The sequence below is a fragment of the Vulpes vulpes genome, chromosome 7 (assembly GCF_048418805.1).
Source record: "Vulpes vulpes isolate BD-2025 chromosome 7, VulVul3, whole genome shotgun sequence".
NCBI classification, from domain to species: domain Eukaryota; kingdom Metazoa; phylum Chordata; class Mammalia; order Carnivora; family Canidae; genus Vulpes; species Vulpes vulpes.
The window spans coordinates 80238867-80260713 of record NC_132786.1 but is presented as its reverse complement, the minus strand read 5'-3'; the positions used below and the strand labels follow the sequence as shown (position 1 = coordinate 80260713).

General features: G+C 35.7%; 1 protein-coding gene and 1 pseudogene across 1 annotated transcript in view; one reads left to right on the top strand and one right to left on the bottom strand.

Moving 5' to 3' along the window:
- The window catches only part of LOC112935071 (60 kDa heat shock protein, mitochondrial-like), a 30468-nt pseudogene extending 10266 nt beyond the window's left edge, over nt 1-20202 (top strand).
- ZNF804B (zinc finger protein 804B) overlaps nt 1-21847 on the bottom strand; it is a 492135-nt gene that overhangs the window by 134028 nt on the left and 336260 nt on the right. The gene's annotated exons all lie outside the window — the stretch shown is intronic.

Sequence of the window (21847 nt, the reverse complement as noted above, 5' to 3'; positions counted from 1 at the left end):
TCCTTGCTCATTGGTTATCAGGTTCTGAATGGTTCTTTCACCAGCAATTAAATGCCCAGTAATAGCTGTCCCTGGAGAAGAAAGGTAAGACACAATCACTTTCATCTATTTTATCTTTGATGAATGTAGAACTTCAGTCTTTACATATGCAGGTACCATTTACCACTCTCATTTTTTTCCAAACTTAGAGATAACTTTAAAGGGAAATATTTTTTTAAGTTGTCTAAGAAAAGTGGCACAAAAGCAACCCTTTGATTAAAGAAATTCTTCATCATCACCACCACCACCACCATCATCATCATAGCCATCATCCCTCCAGCAGAGGTGGGCTTCTACAAATAAACATATGGAAAAGAGTCAATGCTTTCTGAATACCTACTATGTTCCCAGCATTTTCCCATACTTCATCTCAAGTCATTCTTACTACCAGGTTCAGAGGTCTGTTCTATTATTCCTGCTTTAGAGCTGTGAAGTGGATTATCACAGAGGATTGTAATATGATAATTTTGCACAACTGGAAAATGTCTGCCAAGATTTCAAAGTCTTCTACAGACACCATACTACATTTTATCAAAGAAATATCATTTCTCATCTATTCTTGTAAATTTTTTTTGGGGGGGGGAGAGCAGTGCTGGGTGGCCAAGCATCAGTCAGTCATTTGGTGGATCCCTAGCTCCAAGAGCGGGCGCTGATGAGCCCTGAAGATGGGGTTTGCTTTACCAGCTTTATCATTTGGAGTTGTTGGGTTTTTTCTGTGTCCAGCCAAAACATTACATTTTCTCAGTCCCCTTTGCGATATGGTGTGGCCAGCGAAACAAATACTTACTATTATGCTGGACTTTCAGGAAAACAACTTCAGAATGAAAGGAACATCTCTTTTGCCTCTTTGGTTTTTATTTCCCTCTTTCTTACTGTCTGGCTCATAACAGCTCTTCAAATGCTGCTGTAGAAATTCCAAAAATCATGCTGAATCCACTGCAAATTCAAGGAATCTAGCCCAACATTTTAAAATACTGTTTATTTTTTATTATTATTATTTGTTTCCTTAGATTATCTAAGTGTTGTCATTATGAGCTCAAATTCACAAATATAACGTACTTTTTTTTTTTTTGTCACCTTCCCGCTCACCTACCTGGGGCCCTTCGGAGCTTGGGGGGACTCTTCCTGGAGGAGAGTCGCGCGCAGTGCAATGGGTGCAGAGGGAATGTGGGAGACAGCACCCCGAGAACCACCGGCATCATCTCTGTGCATTTAGAATTCGAGTTTATGGGCTTTGTCTCTTTAGCCAGCTGCTTCCTCGTTGTGGAGCTCACACTTTTATTTGCGGGAAGCAAAGCCAGCGGTGCTGCTGTGGCCCCTTGACCTTACCAGTCCTTCCCATTGGGGTTGGAAGCCTTAACCGGTGTGGGCAATCATTAAGTATCCTTCAAACTTTGCTGATTCCAGAGCATTCTTTGGAAAATCAAAAAGTACTTTCTCTTTCTCTATATAGATATTTTCTTTTTTTTTTTTAATTCTGAAAAAATCCTAGAATATTAACAATATAGGTTCCATTCATTATTTTTTAGAAATACATTTATTTTTTGGCCTTGTTAGAGAATTATACAATAAGCAAGTGATTTTTCTGTTAATCTATTAAAAATAGAGAAAGACATTTGAAAAAAATTTGTATTTCAGTTGCTGAGCATCAAAGCTGATCTTGTCCTCAACAGAAAAATGTAGACATAATTTTCTCTCAATATGCCTAACTTCATGAACATTATGATAAAATACTTGGATAAAAGTACTACATAATTATTGAATAAAAATCAAATGAAAAGAAATTTTAAAAAAATCAAATGAGTAAGATCAATTATGCATTCTTGTTTTTTTTATGAGGTAACTCAGATGATAATTCAGCCAACATATTCATTTAACAGATTTTTTAAAACCTTTTGACATCTTTTCGCTATTTCTCTCACTCACACCCCCAGGTGTTTATCCAAACATAAAACAGTAACTCAAAAAGATCTCCATATCCCCATGTTCATTGAAGCACTATTTAGAATAGCCAAGATATGGAAATACAACCTACATGTCCAGTGATGGATGAATGGATAAAGAAATTTGTGATTTATATACACAATGGAATATTATTCAGACGTAAAGAAGAAGGCAATCTTGCCATTTGCAACAACATGGAGGGGCCTCGAGGACATTATGCTAAGTGAAATAAATCAGATGGAGAAAAGCAAATACTGTATGATCTCTCTTACACGTAGAATCTAAAAAACAAACATGAAACCAAAGTCATAGATACAGAAAACAGATTAGTGGTTGTTGGATCATATGGTAATTCTATTTTGAGGAACCTCTATACTGCTTTCTACAGAGGCTGCACCAACTTACATTCCTATCAATAGTGCACAAGGATTCTCTTCACTCCACATCCTTGCCAACACTTCTTGTTATTTCTTTTTCGTTTCTTGTGTGTGTGTGTGTGTGTGTTTAAAGAGTCATTTCAATAGGTACGATGTCATATCTCATTGTAGTTTTGATTTGCATTTCCCTGATGATTAACGATGTTAAGTATGTGTCTATGTATTTGTTAGTCTTCTGTATGTCTTCTTTGAAAAGATTTCTTTTGAAGTCTTCTGCCCATTTTTTAAATCTTTTTCTTTATTTTCTATCGAGTTGTATGAGTTCCTTACATATTTTGGATTTTAACCCTTTATCAGAGATAAGGATTGTAAATATTTTCTCTCATTCTCTATATTGACTTTTTATTCTGCTGATGGTTTCCTTTGGTGTGCAGAAGCTTTTTAGTTTAATGTCATCCTACTAGTTTTTGCTTTTAGTCTCGGTATCAGATTCAAAAAAATCAAGGAGTTTACTGCCTATGTTTTCTTCCAGGAGTTTCATGGTTTATGGTCTCATGTTCAAATATCTTTCTTATCCATTTTGAATAGATTTTTGTTTATGGTATAAGATAGTGATCCAGTTTTTCCAGTACCATTTATTCAAGAGATTATCATTCCACTACTGTTTATTCTTGACTCCTGTTTCTTAAATTAAGTACACTGTATATGCATGCATGAGTATTTCTGGGCTCTCTACTCTGATCTGCTGATCTTTGTGTCTATTTTTATGCCAATTCCATACTGTTTAAATTAGTGCAGCTTTGTAACAGAGTTTGAAACAAAGGAACATCATGCCTTCAGCTTTGTTCTTCTTATCAAGACTTCTTTCAGAATCTCTTCATATTCATTCACTCATTCTAGAAAGATATTTCAAGTACCTACTATATGCAGGCAAATAGGGGTTTACAGAAATGAAAACAATTTCTGTGTACAAGGGGATTGAAATCTAGGAGAGGTAATCAGGCGAATGAACAAACAAGTGAGTAACAACAAAAATGCTGCAATGAAGTAATGCTAGAGCACAGCGGGGGAACACATACTTGGGAAATAAGTTCCTCCTGAGAAACAGAAGGTCAGAAAACGTCTTAGAAAAGGCGATGGTTAAAGGAAATGCTGGGAAAAAATGGCAAGTGGACATAAATCAAAGGCAGGTGCTCTAAGCAAAGATCATAGAATAAGCAATGACATAAAGACACAAGAGACTGGTATGTTCAGAAAACTGCAAGGAGTTCAGGGTGGTTGAAGCAGCAGCCATACCATGGAGCCCAGAGGGAGAAGGCTGGTGAGTAAAACATCCAAATAACCAAGGGCCTCCCATGCCCTGAGACAGACTTGATTAGCAGAACTTGGAGAAAAATAGTGGCAGAGAACCAAATAATCAGATTTGTGTTTCTGAAGCCTCACTGACAGCAGAGTGCAAGACAGTTCTAAGGCTGTGAGACTGAAAGCTTCTTCATTCCTTCCCTTTCATTCTTTCCTTCCTTTGTTCCTCTCTCTCTTTCCTTCCTTCCTTCCTTTTTTTTTCTCTCATTCTTTTATCCACTTTTTCTTCCATACCCTGGTCTCTGGTAACTAACCATCTTTGAACCTGGATGATATTTTACCAAGTGAAATAAGCGAGACACAGAAAGACAAATATTGCATGACCTCATTTATATGTGGAAGAGATAGATATAAAGTCAAATTCATAATAATATAGCAGAATCGCAGTTGCTTAATACTAAAAATAGTTTATAATCTTCACTTAAAAAGAGATATGACATCCTAGTTTTTGTTGCTAAAATGTATGCATACGCTCATGGATGATATCCAAAAGGCTGAAAGAATAAAGGACATGGGGAAAGGCCAGTCAGAACATATGGCCAATGACCTAGAACAGACTCTAGCCTTCATATTCTATAGGTGCATGTCATCTGGATATCAGCAGGCAAAAACTCAATACACGCAAAGATGTTAATCAGCAGCAGTAGCAATTTAGACTACATTTTGGAACAAGAAAATATCAAGGCGAATTTAGTTTAGTTGCTATTAACAGCAAGAAAATATGTAATTATATCTTGTATTTTTAATAAAGAATAACCGTTTTGATGAAAGAATGATGCATATTTATGAAAAATTCAAGCAACAGAAAAGACTGAGATGCTAAAATTTTAAATCATCGAAAACTGAGAAATTAACTATCACTTAAAATTGTGTGAACATTATTTTGAACACCTCTTTCTGTATGTGTACAGATAGAATGTTCAATGGATTGAAAAAGAGGATCATAGCCATACACAATTTTTAAAAAAATCTTAGTTTTATTTAAATTTAGCAGAAGGAAAGTACACTAAAGCTGAAGAAAGAAATTGCTGAACTTCAGACAAATGTTTTCTTAATAAGACCTATGAGTTCTTAAAATACCTCTCTAAAATAAGGATGGATTTTTGAAAAGCAAATTGGTAGTTTGAAGAAAATTGTACTATAGTTTGGATCAGCATTAGATAACTCCTTGCCGTAAATGATTACTAGCTCCTTTATGTTACTTAAAAATATCCAGCAAAACTCTAAACAAAATTGGGCAAGCTGGGTCCATATAAATATAAATCATAAATCAATGTAAATAATGTAAATTATTTGTAAGTCAACATAAATAATAGGGCAACTGTCCAAGTTAGGTGAATCCCGAGAACATTAAGGTTTAACACTGATACTTTTACTAGTGTAATTCATATGTGAACAACTTAAAAAAGAGAAAACAGCAAAGGATTATCAAAATTGACACGCAATTTTAAGAGTCAACACTCATACATGACAAACAGACAAACCAACCAACAAAGCCACATCTGTGTCCTGTGGTATGATCTTTACACAATGTTCCTCCCTAAGGGTAAATCTTCAACAGTAAAGATGGCCTATGGGTTGTGGATACTCTGATACCTCCAGCTCCCCCACATACCAGTACCTGGGGATTTATAGCTCTATTCATAGGTGCTTTAGACAGGGCTCTTGAGACTGTGTTCAGAGGAACTGCTTTTCACAGAAGGTCAGAATAGGTTTACTTAATGCGTATTCTCTACTACATCTTGTTCTATATTCTTGAATACTTAACAGTTTTACATTTCATAGTAAGTGCATTTACCACCTTACAACCAGAAACTCATCATGGATTATAAAACTTAATAATCATGAAAAATGCCTATGGTCTCTCTACTTAATAAAAAAAATTATTTTCCATGAGTTCAGTTCCACATTGATGATTAAATTATTTCTTGAGAAGAGACCACAAGTGCTTTTAATGTTTACAACTGTATTTCTAAATTGAACTACATATAATATGATCACATGGGAACAGATGGATGATGGCACCAATGACAGATCAGATTAATAAATAAATTATTTGGATCAAGGAGTTTCTAATAAAATAGAAGCAGTAAAAATCTCTATGAAGCCTTTACTAGTAATGGAGAAATTTCAAGGGTCAAGAAATATCACATTTTGTTTTCCCCTAATTCTCACCTGAACATCAAATGTCATATTCCAAATTTCAAATTTGGTGGTGACTGGGAAGGGAGAGGTCTATTTAAGTCTTCTACTTTTTAATTACTTTGAAAAATGGATCAAATAAACGTAAACTTTTCCACAATCTAATAATTTGATTTTCTGATATTTTTCATCTATACTTTTTTTTATGTCAAGAATGCCTTTATAGTGTACTTTAGTACACTTTAATACCAGTTATACTAGCTCAATATCTACTCTGGGGTAATTTATAACAGTTATACTAGTCCTGATGTACTAATTTCAACCGAATATTTAGTAACCTGACCTTCACCTTCTTTCTCTAATTTCTCAAGGGCTTAGGATATGCACTAGCTTCATAAGGAAAAACTCACCAAATAATATTTAAGGGATATTATATTCAGATACCTCCAAAGAAAATACCATGTACCCTCGGAAATATTAGCACCCTCAGAAAGACTGAGCCAGGAGCTCCTTCCTGTGCTTTATCCAGAACACCAATCTCTTTATTTTCATCTTTTTTCAGCTTTCCCAGTTTGTCTGTTGGGGGGGAACACTTAATATCCCAACTCCATTTCTTGACTGTTATCTCACCAATGACCAAATATAAAAATATAACTTAGGAAATGAAAGGGATAGTCGAAGGATCTCTGACCTCTATAGTTCTTAAATTTTCTAAACATTCTTCAAACCCTCACACTTTCCAGATAAAGTGACATGCAGAGAGCATTAAGCAACTTACCTATGGGCAAAGATTTAACTAAAGCAAAAATAGGACCAGAGTTCAGGCCAGCAAATTCCTAGCCTTGTACTTCTTCTAAGAAGACGATGTTTCTCTTGGTGTTCATTGGATCATCTTAATGAGAAACAATGCATGTGCTTATACATTTGCAACTTACTGGCCCCCACCACGAAATCATAGAATCAGGAAGAGAGCCATCTATAGTATTCAAAATATTTAACAATAATTATGGCACAGATATGGACCATTCAGTATGGAATCAAATCTAGTCATAAAGGATACCAGCTGTCAACAATGGATGTTTGGTAGTGGTATTTACTAGACATATATCAATGCTAATTTCATATAATACTGAGAACTGTAGATAAGCCCCTTACTCCTGCTGATTTGGTGCTCCAAAATGGGGGATCTATTATTTGCTTCCTTGTGCCAGGACTGCATGAATTTTTGGAAGTATGAGATCTCTGAGATTAAGTACTTACAATGAAAATAGATTTGAGGATTTTTCTCCCCACATGTTAAGTGATAAAACTCTTATCTCAAGTTTTAGATAATGACAATTTGACATTAAGCTTTGAAAAGTCCTTGGCATTTCTACAATAGAACGGTTGAGAAGACATAAATTACTGCCTCTACATACTCATTCACATGTTATTTACCCAGGAAAATAAGAACTCCACTGTTACTATTGATTTATTAGCAATACTAGCTAACTGAGGGTAACTGTGGGAATTAAAAGTAACTATGATCATTTTTAATGGAGTAGTAGATTTTGTGACTTTTTTTAAAACAGTATTTTTAAAAATTGAAATTCTTAGCCAAGCTTTCGTACCTTTATTTTGAATCGTTTCTATTTGCAAAGGTAAGCTATGTAAGTTCATGACTGGCAGCTCAAATTTTGTTCTTTTGGGCTTGTTTTCCCAGGAAACCCTTGGGAAATTGATTTGAAATACTGAATGGGAATTCAGCAAATAGACACTAAAAATTTACGATGGAGAAATAAGATGTGACCTAGCCCAGAGAACAAAATGAAAGGTTCGTGCAATAGGGTCAGTAGCTGACTTCAATTTCAGCTCGGTGGTAACCTTCTAATACCTTCTTCCATTGAGTGACAGGATAAGAAGCCAAAAGTAGAAAATCAGCCTAAGTCTCCTGGGCAGAAAGTCAGAAGTTTCCGAAGAAGCCCTGGGAGTGACTTGTAAAGAGCAACATAATTCTCATAGGCATCTGTCGACTTGATTGTTTATGGCTAGCTTGTTCCTTTTTTAAGGCAACAACAGGGAAAAACAGAGTGAAACTTGAGACTTTTTTAAACAGAAATATTCATCAGAGAATAGAAAAGATTAGAGTTCACATAAGGGACATTTCAACGGATGTTGTCAATACAACACCATTTATTACATTCTTCCAGGTATTGTCTATCTTCCATGATGGCCTGGGGTATGTGATTATTAAAAGTTCTATTCACAAACCTCTTAAGTGCCTTCATTTCAACAGCAGAAATTTTCTTGGGTAAATCAGGTTCTTTTGATTTCTTTGGAGAAACTATTGATTTAATTTTCAAATTAGTTTTTATTTTATTCAGCAGACTACTGACATTAATATTTTAAAATATATAGCATTATTTTGGAGTTTCTTCAGCAACATAATCTACATTTTTTCTTTGTTCATACTAGAGAAAATTAAAAGTAAAATACAAATAAGATAATTGAATTTTACAGGAGAATGAACAGCTTACAGTTTCTGGTCTCTTTTTTCTCATATACTCTTATATGCTGTTTGTATGATAGAAGTGGCTGGAAGCCACACTGTATTTAGTTATACCATACACACTGGCAACACTTTCACTAGCAACTAATATAATTGAATAATAATCAGTAACAACAGCTAACATTTGTTGGAAAAGTACTATGTGTGGGAAGTCCTATTAAGCATTTCACAAGAAGTAACTTAATTGACTGTTTATAACAGTCCTGAGATATAGGTCTTTTTTTTTCCCCCAAGTTTTTATTTAAATTCCAGTTAGCTAACATGCAGTGTAATATTAGTTTCAGGTGTAGAACTTAGTGATTTATCCCTTACATACAACACCCAGTGTTCATCAGAAGTGCCCTCCTTAGGGCACCTGGGTGACTCAGTGGGTAAGCATCAACCTTTGGCTCAGGTTGTGATCCCAGGATCCATGGATTGAGTCCTGTATCAGGCTCCCTGCAGGAAGCCTACTCCTCCCTCTGCCTCTGTCTCTCATGAATAAATAAATAAAATCTTTTTTTTAAAAAAAAGTGCCCTCCTTAATCCTTATCACCCATTTAATTCACCCCTCCACCGACCACCCCTCCAGCCTCAGTTTGCTTTCTATATATATCTTATATGAGGTGCAGCCAGGAAAATTAAAATTTACAGAGATTAAATGATTTGTCCAAGATTATAGGCATCAAAGGTAGCAGGATTGGACTATGAATCTATGTTAGCTTGACTCCTGAGCATATCATCTCTACTCTACATTTCCTCTGGTTAAATGCATGTAAAATTATGTAATAATTGCTAGTTACTGTATTCAAGAAGTTAAAAAGTATAGCTATTTAATTCAATATGACTAAAATTTAGACATTTCCCTTCTTAGTATTAGCACTTTTTATATCATCTGCTCGTAGGAAAACAAACAAAGGTGCAAGATGAGGGATGGGATCATTATTATACTTTCATTGACAACAAAACTGTTAGAATTTGGGGCTTTGCTCTCCAATATCTGGGTTAGAAATTCAAATGATGATTGATCAGTGGTTGGAAATATACATCTGGCATTCCTATAATTTGAATGATTTTTTTCAGGCCTGCTCATAGAGCCACTTTGTGGTCATGTTATTTTTTTATACTTTTTATGTTCATGTATAAACACTTTAATTATGTTATTTATTTTTAACACTTTTAATTTACAGAGTTCATTTTATCCCCTACAACTGAGCCCTAGAACACACATTGGGACATGTCTGTCCCAGTTACAGTTACCTTGACTGTTCTGATTTCCTTAGTTCCAAAAATGTGCAGGAATTACTTCTGAAATATTTCAAGGTGTAGCATTTTTAGGATGGTCTATGTATATGGCAGACTTTAAGAAGAAAAATTGACTGTTAATGTCTTACTGGCTTTATTTCTACAAGTGTACAGGACATCTATGGGGAAACTACCTCCAGTTTATCATTTACACCAATTGTTGCATTTTAAATGTATCACAATTTAGAGGCCTAATTTTAATACAAACGCTCAGAAGTACTTGACTGGAAATTTATATTGCCATGTTCATTATCCCCACATTTAGATTAATGTCATATCCTAATATGTTTATAAGTAATTCTGTAGTTTTATGGGTATATTTTTTTATCCTACAAAATGGGCTTACACTATAAGATCTTTTTTCTGTCTCATTACTGATAAATGTTCATTGATTTTCTTCATCATCTTTTGAGTATGTTTAAATTTACCAAAAAAAGTGGATCTCATCAATATCTCTGACCACGTACTGATGTTTACAGATGTTCCATGGTAATAATGTTTCTAGGGGATGATAGTTTAATGCTTCCCTGTTGGAGGATAATGAGTTTAAACATCATTTGGAAGCTCAATGATCTCTTTATTTGGAGACTGATTCAGAGTATGCTGAAGATCCTAGTTCATTTTGATTTCATGCCAAAACTTTCTGAGAGTGGTAAATTCAGCACAGAATTCAGGGAGTAAATGGAAAATATGTCTAATTTTTGTGACTTGAAATTTAAAGGTGAAGGAACAGATTCTTTTAATTCCTTAGCCTAAGTTTTACAGAACTAACTGAAAGTGGAAAAAAAAAAAGAGGATTTATCCTCTGAGTTAGTGCACTGATCCCAAATCAATTAATAATGAATGTCTTTGAACAATCTAGGAAGGAAACACATTGTATTTATCATTTGTGTTCACTAACATGGAACATAGGGTCGGGTCCACAGTAGGAAATAAGTATACATTTGTGGAATGAATCAGTTAATATATTAAATTGATTATAATTTATAATTTTGTTTATGATTATAATTAGTTTATAAAGTATAAACCATTCTTTAAATTGAAATCTGATTGTTTTAGGGGCACCTGCGTGGCTCAGTGGTTGTGCATTTGCCTTCGGCTCTGGTTGTGATCCCAGGGTCCTAAAATGGAGTCCCACATCAGGCTCCTCACAAGGACCCTGGTTCTCCCTCTGCCTATGTCTCTGCCTCTCTCTGTGTGTCTCTCATGAATAAATAAATAAAATATTTTTAAATAAATCTGATTGTTTTAAAGGCCGAATAATGCTACAATTAGAAAACCAAAGAATTGGTTGTGTGATCCTACCTAACATAGTACTGAATACACCATATATGTAAAATAAATATTTAATGTATGAATGCATTAGTGAAGTCATCAAAGCAAATACAATTTAAGTGTTTAAACTATCACACTATCTGGTCATAATATCACATCTTTATTTTTCAAATGATTGTCTTATCAAGGAGTAACCATAGTTTCACTTCTGAATTCTGAAATATGTTTATTTATTACATACAATTTCCTTTTTTCAGTTATCTGTGAAACATTGTTCTTTGGTGACATTTTCTGAAATATGAAATGTTTAGTCATGTAAAATTTGGTTTGATTTTTTTGAAGCCCTAAAGTATTTTAGATTTCAGAGTCTTTTGAAAAATAAAACCTAAGGCTGATAGCAGTCTAAAAAAGAAATAGTTCTTTTTTAGAATAGAATAATACCAAACACCCTATGAGATATTATTCACTTTGACCTATTCATTATTTTAAAAGAAGAGAATGCATATTAGCCCAGATCCTAAAGTTTAGCACTATTTGCATGACACTTTTTCCTCAAAATAAAGTGACATGCATTTATTCATGGAAAATGTAGAAAAATAGAGGTAGAAAATTAAGTTCTTGTGACATTTCTGAGCCAAATCAAAGTTTTTGTATTTCTCTAAGCTAAATCAAAGGTATTTTCTCTGCTCTTGGGAAATTGTGAAGGTTTCATAAACCTCACTAAGATTTTAGGGAGATAATTATCTATACTTTTTTAATTGTAGTAATTATGAATAAATATTCTTCATACAAGGGAATAAGTTAAATAGAATGTGTCTATCTAATGTTATTAGATAGAATATTTCTACATGGTATGATTTCTATACCAGAAGCAATTTAAGGCAATTGCTACTAACTCATATTAGAATAATTGGAATAAATGACATATATTCACTGTGTTGAAATTTGTAGGGAAAAATACTGTTCTTGCAAATCTCTCATAAATTATTCTGGCACTTAAAATCTTTGATTTCAAAAGCTAAGGAAAACTTCATACTCATTAGGAAAGCTATCACAAAAAAAGAAAAACAGAGGGAGGGAGCGAGGGAGGGAGGGAGGGGGAAGGAAGGAAGGAAGGAAGGAAGGAAGGAAGGAAGGAAGGGAGGAAGGAAGTGTCTGTATCCATAAAGAAAGGAAGGAAGGAAGGAAGGAAGGAAGGAAGGAAGGAAGGAAGGAAGGAAAAATGAAAACCAAAAAAAAGATCAAGTGTTGGTTAGGATGTAGAGAAATAGGAGGCCTCATGCATTCCACAAATAAGTTCAAAGCTCATAAATGTTAAACTATTTTTTAAGATTAAAAATAAATTCTAAGACAAAAATGCACTTGATATTTCTGTTATATTTTTACTGTGATATGATATATCAATAAAAAGTATTAAAACAAACAAGAGCTTCATATTCTGTTAATTTCAGCCAGTTTCAAGTGTGTGTAGAACATATAAAAATCATTGATTTTTTTTCTTTTGTGGTAAACACATGTAATCTAGTGAGAAGCCCATTCATATTTCTTGTCAAACAAAAGCATGTAAAAAGATGTAGATAGAAGATATGTGACATCTCTTCTCATAACTAAAATGTATATATATGTGTATGTGTGTGTATGTATGTATGTATATATATATATACACATATATATATATTTTTTTTTAAGAAAGAAAGAGAAAGGAGAGGTAAAGGGAGAGCAAGAGAGAGAATCTTAAGTAGGCACTATGCTCATTGTGGAGCATGACATGGGACTTGATCCTGAGATCATAACCTGAGCCAAAATCAAGAATCGGATACTTAACCAAGTGAGCCATCCAGGTGCCCCCACTAAAATATATTTTAAAATTTCAAGTTTGGTAATGGGAGTAAAATGACAATGAGCTAACAAAGAGCCTTCATCTTAATACCATCTGTGTGCATCAGATGGAGTACATGTTTTATAGAATGTCTAAGAAAGATGTAAGACTATCTACATATCTAATGATTTGTATAGTTAAAGAATTTACAAATAACAAAGACCTTTGTTGATATGAGTCCTGATAGGGAAGAGCTAGATGAGCTAAAGCAAATGTTAATTGGGTTTTAAAGTAAAAATGTGGCAAAGCAAATTAAATTCTGATACAGACAGAAGAATATTTGACTCTCAAGAGATACCGAGCAGTACAAGTACAAGAACAGACTAGCTAAGTGCTCACTTAGAGAAAAGGCAGTTGCACAGGTACTTTATGCAATATTTGGACAATCTCCAAGATCAGCAAATACCTCAGTTACTTTCTTGGCTTATACAGGGCTTCACATCTAACATAAACATGCACTAGAATGCCCAACTTTCTCAGATTTTTCAAGTCAGAAACGGTACCTTATAGATGACTGTGTGTAGATTTCTATTGGAGGTCATGCATAAAAAAGAATGGTGATAAATACTCCAATTTGAGAGCACCTATGTGGCTCAGTCAGTTAAGCATCTGCCTTTGGTTCAGGTCATGATCTCAGGGTACTGGACTTGAGCTCCACATTGGGCTCCCTGCTCAGCAAGTAGTCTGCTTTTCCCTCTCCCTCTGCCCCCATCCTCACTTGTACTCTCTCTCACTCTGCTCTCTTTAAAATAAATAAATAAAATCTTAAAAAGAAAAAAAAGTTCAATTTGGTCCTCATTTACTTTAAAATAGTTCATTCATTACTGAATACAATCAATGTTTCTGAAGCACTTGGCAGCTGAAAGCAAGGGTTCATGTTTTATGATTTAACAGACCATTAATGAGAACTTATAATCCAAATATCCCTTTCCTAACACTGAAATATATATCTAAAGAAATATGGTCAAGGTAATGAAACTTTTTGAAAATAACAAATCTTGGGGTGCCTAGTTGGTTCAGTTGGTTAAGCATCTGACTCTTGATTTTGGCTTAGGTCATTACCTCAGGGTCCTGAGATGGAGCCCTGTGTAAGGCTCCAAACTGAGCATGGTGCCTCCTTGAGATTCTCTCTCTCTCTTTATCCCTCTACCCTGTCCCCCACTCCTTTCCCACTCATACATGCTCTCTCTCTCTCTCTCTAAAAAATATTAAATAAAAATTTTTAAAATTAAAGAACAAATCTTAATCATTGCCAGAGATCTGTATCCATAAAGAAGGTCATACTCAGTAGTTAAAAAACATATTTTCCTTTGCAAATGAATTAACAGGAGAATAGGTTGTTTAGCAATACATACAATTGAGAGGAATAAAAATGTGGGATATAATAAAAGATCAAACACACTGAGCTAAGTGGCTCTATGCAGCCTTACCCAAAAAGATCACCAAAGACAAGCGTTAGAATCTTGTAGAACTATGCTCCAGACTGAGTGATTTCTAAGTCTATACACCTCTCTGGAGAAAGGGAGGATTATGGGAAAAGTGGGCAGAGATGCAGTTAGGTCAGACTCTCTAGTGCAGCAGTGATGGGTGCTCTGTAGAACAGCATGCCTAAAGAGTTAGTGGGCTCCATCACAACCTCCTTTGAAATCCTAAGGAAGTGAATGATCATTCTTTATTCATCATTTCTGGGTGCAGAGGTGGGGTGCTCCATTCCCACTCTGTCACACATTTGTCTAGAAGCTGCATTTTCCCTTAAAGAAAATGAAAGTGAAAGGAATTTCATCTTTCTCATCAAAAATGTTCCAATAAATATGTGGTGAGTTACTTTAATGGATAAAGTCAATAAACTATATTCTAGTTCTAGTGGCATTTGTTAAGTTCAAACAAGTCCAGAGGGCTGCCAAAATAGGTATGGAAATATGTAAAAGTGTAGTTAGCTTGCTTGTTTCCTGGGGGGACTTGACTTGTACATTTTTTCCCTCAGATTGAGTGACTAATTTCATGAGAAAATAAACCAATTCACTGAGACAATCCTTTCTAAGAATATGAGTAATCCACTTCCATATAATGACAAGCCACATTAATCCCCTGTGACTTAGGTCCTTATGCAAAAATTGAAGAAAATGATGCTTTTTGCATATTTCTCAGAGGTACTCCAGGTAGTAATGAGATAGTGTCTTTAGAGCACTAGGGGTTCCCTGAGGAGATGTACAATACAAACTCAAATTACCACTCCATTATGATTTATCTTTGCTTTATATAAACTGTTTACTGTTAGCATTTTCCTTGTAGAAACCTTTTATATTGCTGAAGTGCATTAGCCATGATGTTTATTTCTACTCCTTGCTCGTAAAGGGTCTGAGGCTACAAAAAAGTGAACTCTCAACTGCATTAGGAGCAACTATTGTCTTCCAGGACTAATTTGATCTTCCTTAAATGACTTCCATACAGCAAGCAGCTTAGAAAATGTAAGCAAGAGCTCCCAAGGGACAAGTGAAATCCAACACAGAGTACCAGGAAAGCTAATTTCCAATCTCATGAAGGCATTGGGAGATGGGCCCAACTAACACTACAAAACATACAGAGACAAAGAGACTCTCTCAGCCCTGGCCTTATGTGTAAGGAGCCAAGGTCCCTCTTGTATCCTCTCTCCAAGGCAGCACTCCAGCAGCTACCATTCTCCTAATCATTTGGGCTCCACGACCAAGAGTCAAAATCATCATATCTCACTTTCAGGGCCCAGGAGAAAGTCTTAGCCATCTTTCCTTTCTCAGGTTTCAAGGCTGCCATCTTAGAAGTTTAGTTACTTCACCTTTTCTAGGGTATTCCAGCTGCCACCGGCTAGGCTGCTTTCCTAGATCTGAACTCTTTTCTACTTTGAACTTACCTACTAAACTTGAACCAACTCCTGCCTCAATGCCAAAACCCTTTATCATTTAAGTTCAAGCATTGTAATGCAGCCATTGAAGACTACAATTTGCATCTCTTGGTTGTTCTTTACTAGCCACAGAATTCTCAAGAAGATTGCTTCTCTAGTTCTCAACTCTCTCAGCTGTAAAGTGAGAGAGATAATATTTCCTTCTCCCTCTCTCTAGGGAGTGGTTGTTAGGAATAAGAGAAAATGTAAGCAAAATGTTGAGCACAGTGTCCATCACTCCATCTGTAACAAATAGCTACCATTGTTGTATAATGTGGCTTCATTCTAGACATGAAAATCACATCTTTTAACAATGTACAACAATATAATAATAGTAATAGTAGCTAACATTTGTTGAATACCTCTTAGGTGTTGGGTCCTGATATAAGTGCTTTATATATGTCAACCCATTAATTCTCAAAAGCGCCTCTTTAATAAATATGTTACTTCCATTTTACTGACAATGGAAGTGTGGCACAGAACCATCACATAATACTTAGGTGACACCAGTAAGATGGGTTGCTGGGACTCAAATCTAGTAAATCTGGCTCCACTACACTGGTTCCCTAATCCAATCTCTCTGCCATTTCCTCCCTTGAACCTCTGGGCTGCTATTTCCCTTTCTTGAAATTTCTTCCCTTTCAACTTCTAGACTCCCACATCTTATGCATCTTTCAAGCCCCACTTCAAGTTCCCTCTTTTCCAGAAAATCTTTCCACTTCTCACTGCATCTATTTTTTTCTGAACTTTAATAATCCTGTGTTACATAGTATGGTACTTAATTACATACTGCATCATGTAATTTAAAAACTTTTTCTCATGCATGTTATTTTTTTCTCTTAGTACCTTCCAGAGCCTCCCTAGTAGCCTAGACACAACTCTTTTATCCTCCCTATACACAGCATGATACGGAGTCCATTTCAATATATTCTTAATGAATACATAGAGATCATTACATATCATTTATTATGCATCATATAACCTTGCCTGTATAATGCATCTGATATATGCTATCTCATTTGAAATTACATGTAATTATTCACACACAAAATTACTCAGTAAGCACTTGATGGGGACTTAGCTTCACCTTCATGTTATCAGGCTTAACCTGCAAGCAAGTTGAGTTACCCTCTGGAACCCTGTATGAACCCAAACTCACACAGTTTCTGAGTCTTCCTCAGAAGAATGAGGAGCCGTGATGAATAAAAACAATTTCTCTGAAGTTTGAGAATACCGAGTTTGATCTACAGAATGCTTGGATTGGTCCGTTTTTTATTTAAGAGATTTTGAGAACTTACAATTTTCTAAGAAGACAATTTCCTTAAGAGTCATACATAAGTAGAGTTCTTACCACCAGGCAATTTCCTCTGACATTTTCTTTAAAATTTCCCATCTTTCCCCCTTCATCAGATGACTCCTCCTTGCAGCTTTTGGTGTTGTGCTAAGTGCTTCCTTCCCCCTCCTCTGTGATTACAGCCTCAAACTTGGCCAGGCAGTTATGAAGTCCACCCTTTAATCAACATTTGTCCGTGTGAGGCATAATTGGTCTTTTCATCTTACTGGTGATGAGCTGCCTATGCAGGCTGGCAATATTTTATTACTCCTCAGTAATATCTGCCCTCTAAAATTGAAATAATTTAATGTTTGGACTATTTGGGCAGCCTTTCTGATTTTCAAATAAATTGTGCTAAATATAAATCCATGTTTACTGAGAGACCTCCCACAGTGTTGAAGATATTTTGATTATCTTTTAAATTAGAACAAACCAGACTTAGATATTGGGCTTTTTTAATCTAATTCTCTATAAAAAGTAGTGCATAAAGTCAATTTCAGTTCTATGTTCCCTCAAATCAAAGATCTTCACAGATAGGTGGACTTGCCTTTATCTTGTCTAAGGAGAGCAGACATGATTCCAAAGCCATAGCACTTCTGGCTTCTGGACCAAGTTTCTAACAGTCCAAAGAAGGGGAAATTTATAAAGTGTGTTCTTATGCTTCTGTAGGGAAAATATAAATGAGATTAAAAGTAGTTCATGAAACATTTCTTCGAAACTATAGGCTACATCTGAGTTTCATACTTGGGCTTATAGAAGGATTTCATAATTAGTCCCTTGGTTCCTAAAATACAGGAAACTGGCATAACAAAATTTCTTCCATTTTTTTCCTGTAGTAATAAAATACCCTATTTCCTAAGGAAAAAGATAAACATTAATGAACTCTACCGTGCTGCTCAGTGAGCTACACATTTTCCACATATATAATTTTACTGTAGATATTTCTGTGGAAATTTTAATCCTGTTCCATGGATTAGTGAAATAGGTGATTATGTTTCCCCATGACATCACTGGAATCACAATTTTTAATATCAGTTCTCTTTAAGGGGTCTTCAAAAATATGTACATTTTAACTGTGACAACATCAGGGTCACTTGTTGGTTGTTGTTGTTGAACTAGGTCAGGGAAAACTCAGAAAGGGGCCTGTCTTCCTGCTGTCCCATTCCACACCTCTGTAAGTGAAGATCTTCTCCCCACTCCCTGCACCAGCATGAAAATCACCTCAGGTTTTTTAGCTTTTCCTGCCACTCTGGGAAAATAAATGTTACTTTTGGTTTTAGTTGAGAGAGAGAGAGAGAGAAGGAATCCACTTCTTCATTATAAAAAATATACGTTTTTTCCCTCTCCTGTAAGGAGACTAGCTTAGGCTAGTCCCAACCTAGTAAATCTGAAAATGCTTCTTCTCTATGACTCATTTCACCTCCCTCCTTCCTTCCTCACAGTGCTCACAGTGCTATTTCTGACTCTCGAGGTCAGACCTGGTGAAACGAAGATTCATGAAGGACAGCAAAGCCTGACATGGCTGGTACAATTGTAAGCAGCATCCAAGCATTCTCCATAGCAGGTGCCGAGCGAGTTTCTATTTCCTTCTTGGATGTATTTGTGATTTCCTCAGAGATACTTTCTCTAGGCCATCTTCTGTATTACGGTTCCCTTGATGTAGACAGCGCCTCCTCCAGTCAAGCTGCTTTGTTCCACCTGGAATGCCTGCTCCTCTCCTGAGGCATTTGTGTTTAGGTCATCCTCCAGGGATATGTCCCTTCAGAATAGCAGATGGGCCACAACTTTCTAACACAAGTTCCTCAGACTGTTCCCAGGATAAAGGACCCCTCAGGGGCCTTTCCAGTGAGATGCAACCTTATTCTCTCTACACTATGGGCATGTACACCATTCCAGTTAATCTTTTGCTTTTTTGACTTGGTGACAATCAGATAGTAATACCACTGGAACTGATTTCATATCTCAAGATATAAGGTACCAAGTATGGTTTATTAAAGGCATGAGATTTGATCAAGGTTATATTTCTGCATACTTTATTAATATGTCAAAAGATCAGAAATGTGAATTCCAAGATGCCTATGTTCTATTGAGTGAAAAGAACATTTCCAGAGTCCAGTCCATTGTACCTGCTCTTCAAATTGCCAGTGCTCACCATGAGCCTTTGGTCATTATTGCTACAGATGTTGAAGGAGAAACTCCTAGCATACTCATTTTGAATAGGCTAAAAGTTGGTCTTAAAGCGGTAGCAGTCTAAGCTCTGGGTTTTGGTGCCAGTAGAACCAGCTCGAAGGTGTGACTAATGCTATTGCTGGTGCAATGTTTGGAGAAGGACTGACTCTAAATCTTGAAGATGCTCAGCCTCATGACTTGGGAAAAGTGGTAGAGATCATTGTGACCAAAGATGATGCCATGCATTTAAAAGGAAAAGGTGACAAGGCTCAAGCTGAAAAACATATTTAAGAAATCACTAAGCAGTGAGATATCACAATTGATGAATATGAAAAGTTGAAAGAATACCTGGCAAAACTCTCAGATGGAGTAACTATACTGAAACTTAGTGAGACAAGTGATTTTAAGTGAATGAAAAGAAAGAAAGAGTTGGAGATAGCCTCAATGCTACATGAGCTGCTGTTGAAGAAGACATTATTCTGGGAAGAGATTGAACACTGCTTCAGTGCATTCCAGCCTTGGAATCAATAACTCCAGCTAATGAAGATCAAAAAAAAAAATGAAATAGAAATTATTAAGAGAACACTCAAAATTATTCTAGTGACCAGTGCTAAGAATGCAGATGTTGAAGGATTAATGATAGTTGAGAAAATTATGCAAAGATCCTCAGAAGTCTGTTATGATGCTGTGCTTAGAGATTTTGTGAATGTGCTAGAAAAAAGAATCAATGATCCAACTAAAGTTTAAGAACTACTTTACTGGATGCTGCTGGAGTGACCTCTGTTAGTGACAGTGGTAGTTGCAGTCATCAGAATTCCTAAAGAAAAGAAGGACACTGGAACACATAGAATGGGTAGAATGGGAGGTGGTATGGAAGGTTGCATGGAAGGTAGATTACTAGAATTGTGCTTTACCATTATTAATAAACTGTGAGAGGAAACTCAGAGGCAGAGCTCCTTAACAATGACTCAACAATAATAATAATAACTCCTCAACACTAACTTCAGAGAAGTCAGCTGAAGGAAATGACTGAAGAAAAGGATGGCTGATGTTGAAGAAAATCACTACAAGCATGGGGCACCTGGATGCTCAGGTGGCTGAGCCTCCAACTCTTGGTTTCAGCACAGGTCCTGATTTCAGGGTTGTGAGATCCCGCCCCATGTTACGTTTCACTCTCAACATGACACCTGCTCAACATTCTTTCTCTCCTTCTCCTCCCAACCCTTACGCACTCATGCTCTCTCTCTCTCTCTAAAAATAAATAAAGCTTAGAAAAAAAAGAAAATCACTCCAACAGCCAGTTACTGGTTTCAGTTGACAACATATAATGGTTTATTTCTGTTATTGTCTGTGCCTACAGATAATTTATTTTTTTATTTTTGAATAAAGACATTTATACATTCCTGATAAACTGAATGTAAGAGCCATGTACCAATGTACTGCTTTCAACTTAAACCACTGAGACATTTTTACTATTATTCTGTTCAAATCAGGATTTTAGTGAGTGCTTGCTCAGATGAAAAGTTAAGAAGCAGCCTTTCTGTGGAGAGAAACAATAATTGTGTAAAAGTAGAGAAATATCCAGTTATGTGACAACTTCTGTGAAATAAGATTTATTTAAAGTTAAAAAACGGGATGCCTGCGTGGCTCAGTGGTTGAGCATCTGCCTTTGGCTCAGGGTGTGATCCTGGAGTCCTGGGATCGAGTCCCACATCCGGCTTCCTGCAGGGAGTCTGCTTCTCCCTCTGCCCATGTCTTTGCCTCTGTGTGTCTCTCACTAATAAATAAAATCTTTTTTAAAAAAGTTAAAAAGAAAAAAAAAACAGCACATGTTCTAGAGCCACGTGACTGACCTGGGTTCAAATCCTGCTCAACCATCAACCTGCTTGTAACCATGAGAAAGTTAAATTTTCCATGTCTGCTATCCTAATCTGTGAAAAGGCATACTAATAATTACTGGTGTTTAACCTCATCAAATAATATGGGGGAGGGTTAAATATAAATGCGTTTAACACAGTTCCTAGCATGTAATAAGCACTTAAAAAGTGTTAGCTATCACTTACATAAGAATCTGGCACCTGCTGTATTATTCTCTGCCTTGGAGACCTCAAGCCCAAATAGAAAGAAAAGATATGTTTCTGATCTGTTTCAGAGAAGATACTGTTCCATCAGATTTCTTGAATATAGAACATTTATTTTCATTCCTTCCCAGTTTCCCAAATGATTTGTGGCAGTTTTTATTAAGTGATAAGTATGCAATAACAACATTACAATAAAGATGAAAGCCACAATGTCATGTATCTGAGTGAGGTAGATAATTATACCAGCAATGTAAACCAATGGAATTTTCTAAAACGGAGTATTTATTTTAACCTCAGACATAATGGATACCATAATGACCAAAGAAAATACAACACTGGGTAATTCTCATCTAACAAAGAGATAGCACTCTGCTGAGTTACTTGAACTTCTTAAAATTTTGAATATGTAAGAGAGCTTTTTTCTATAATGTTTCAAATATAAAGGGAGGAGCACTAAAGATAAAAAATAGCCTTCAAAAGGTCCTTTTTGAGAACTG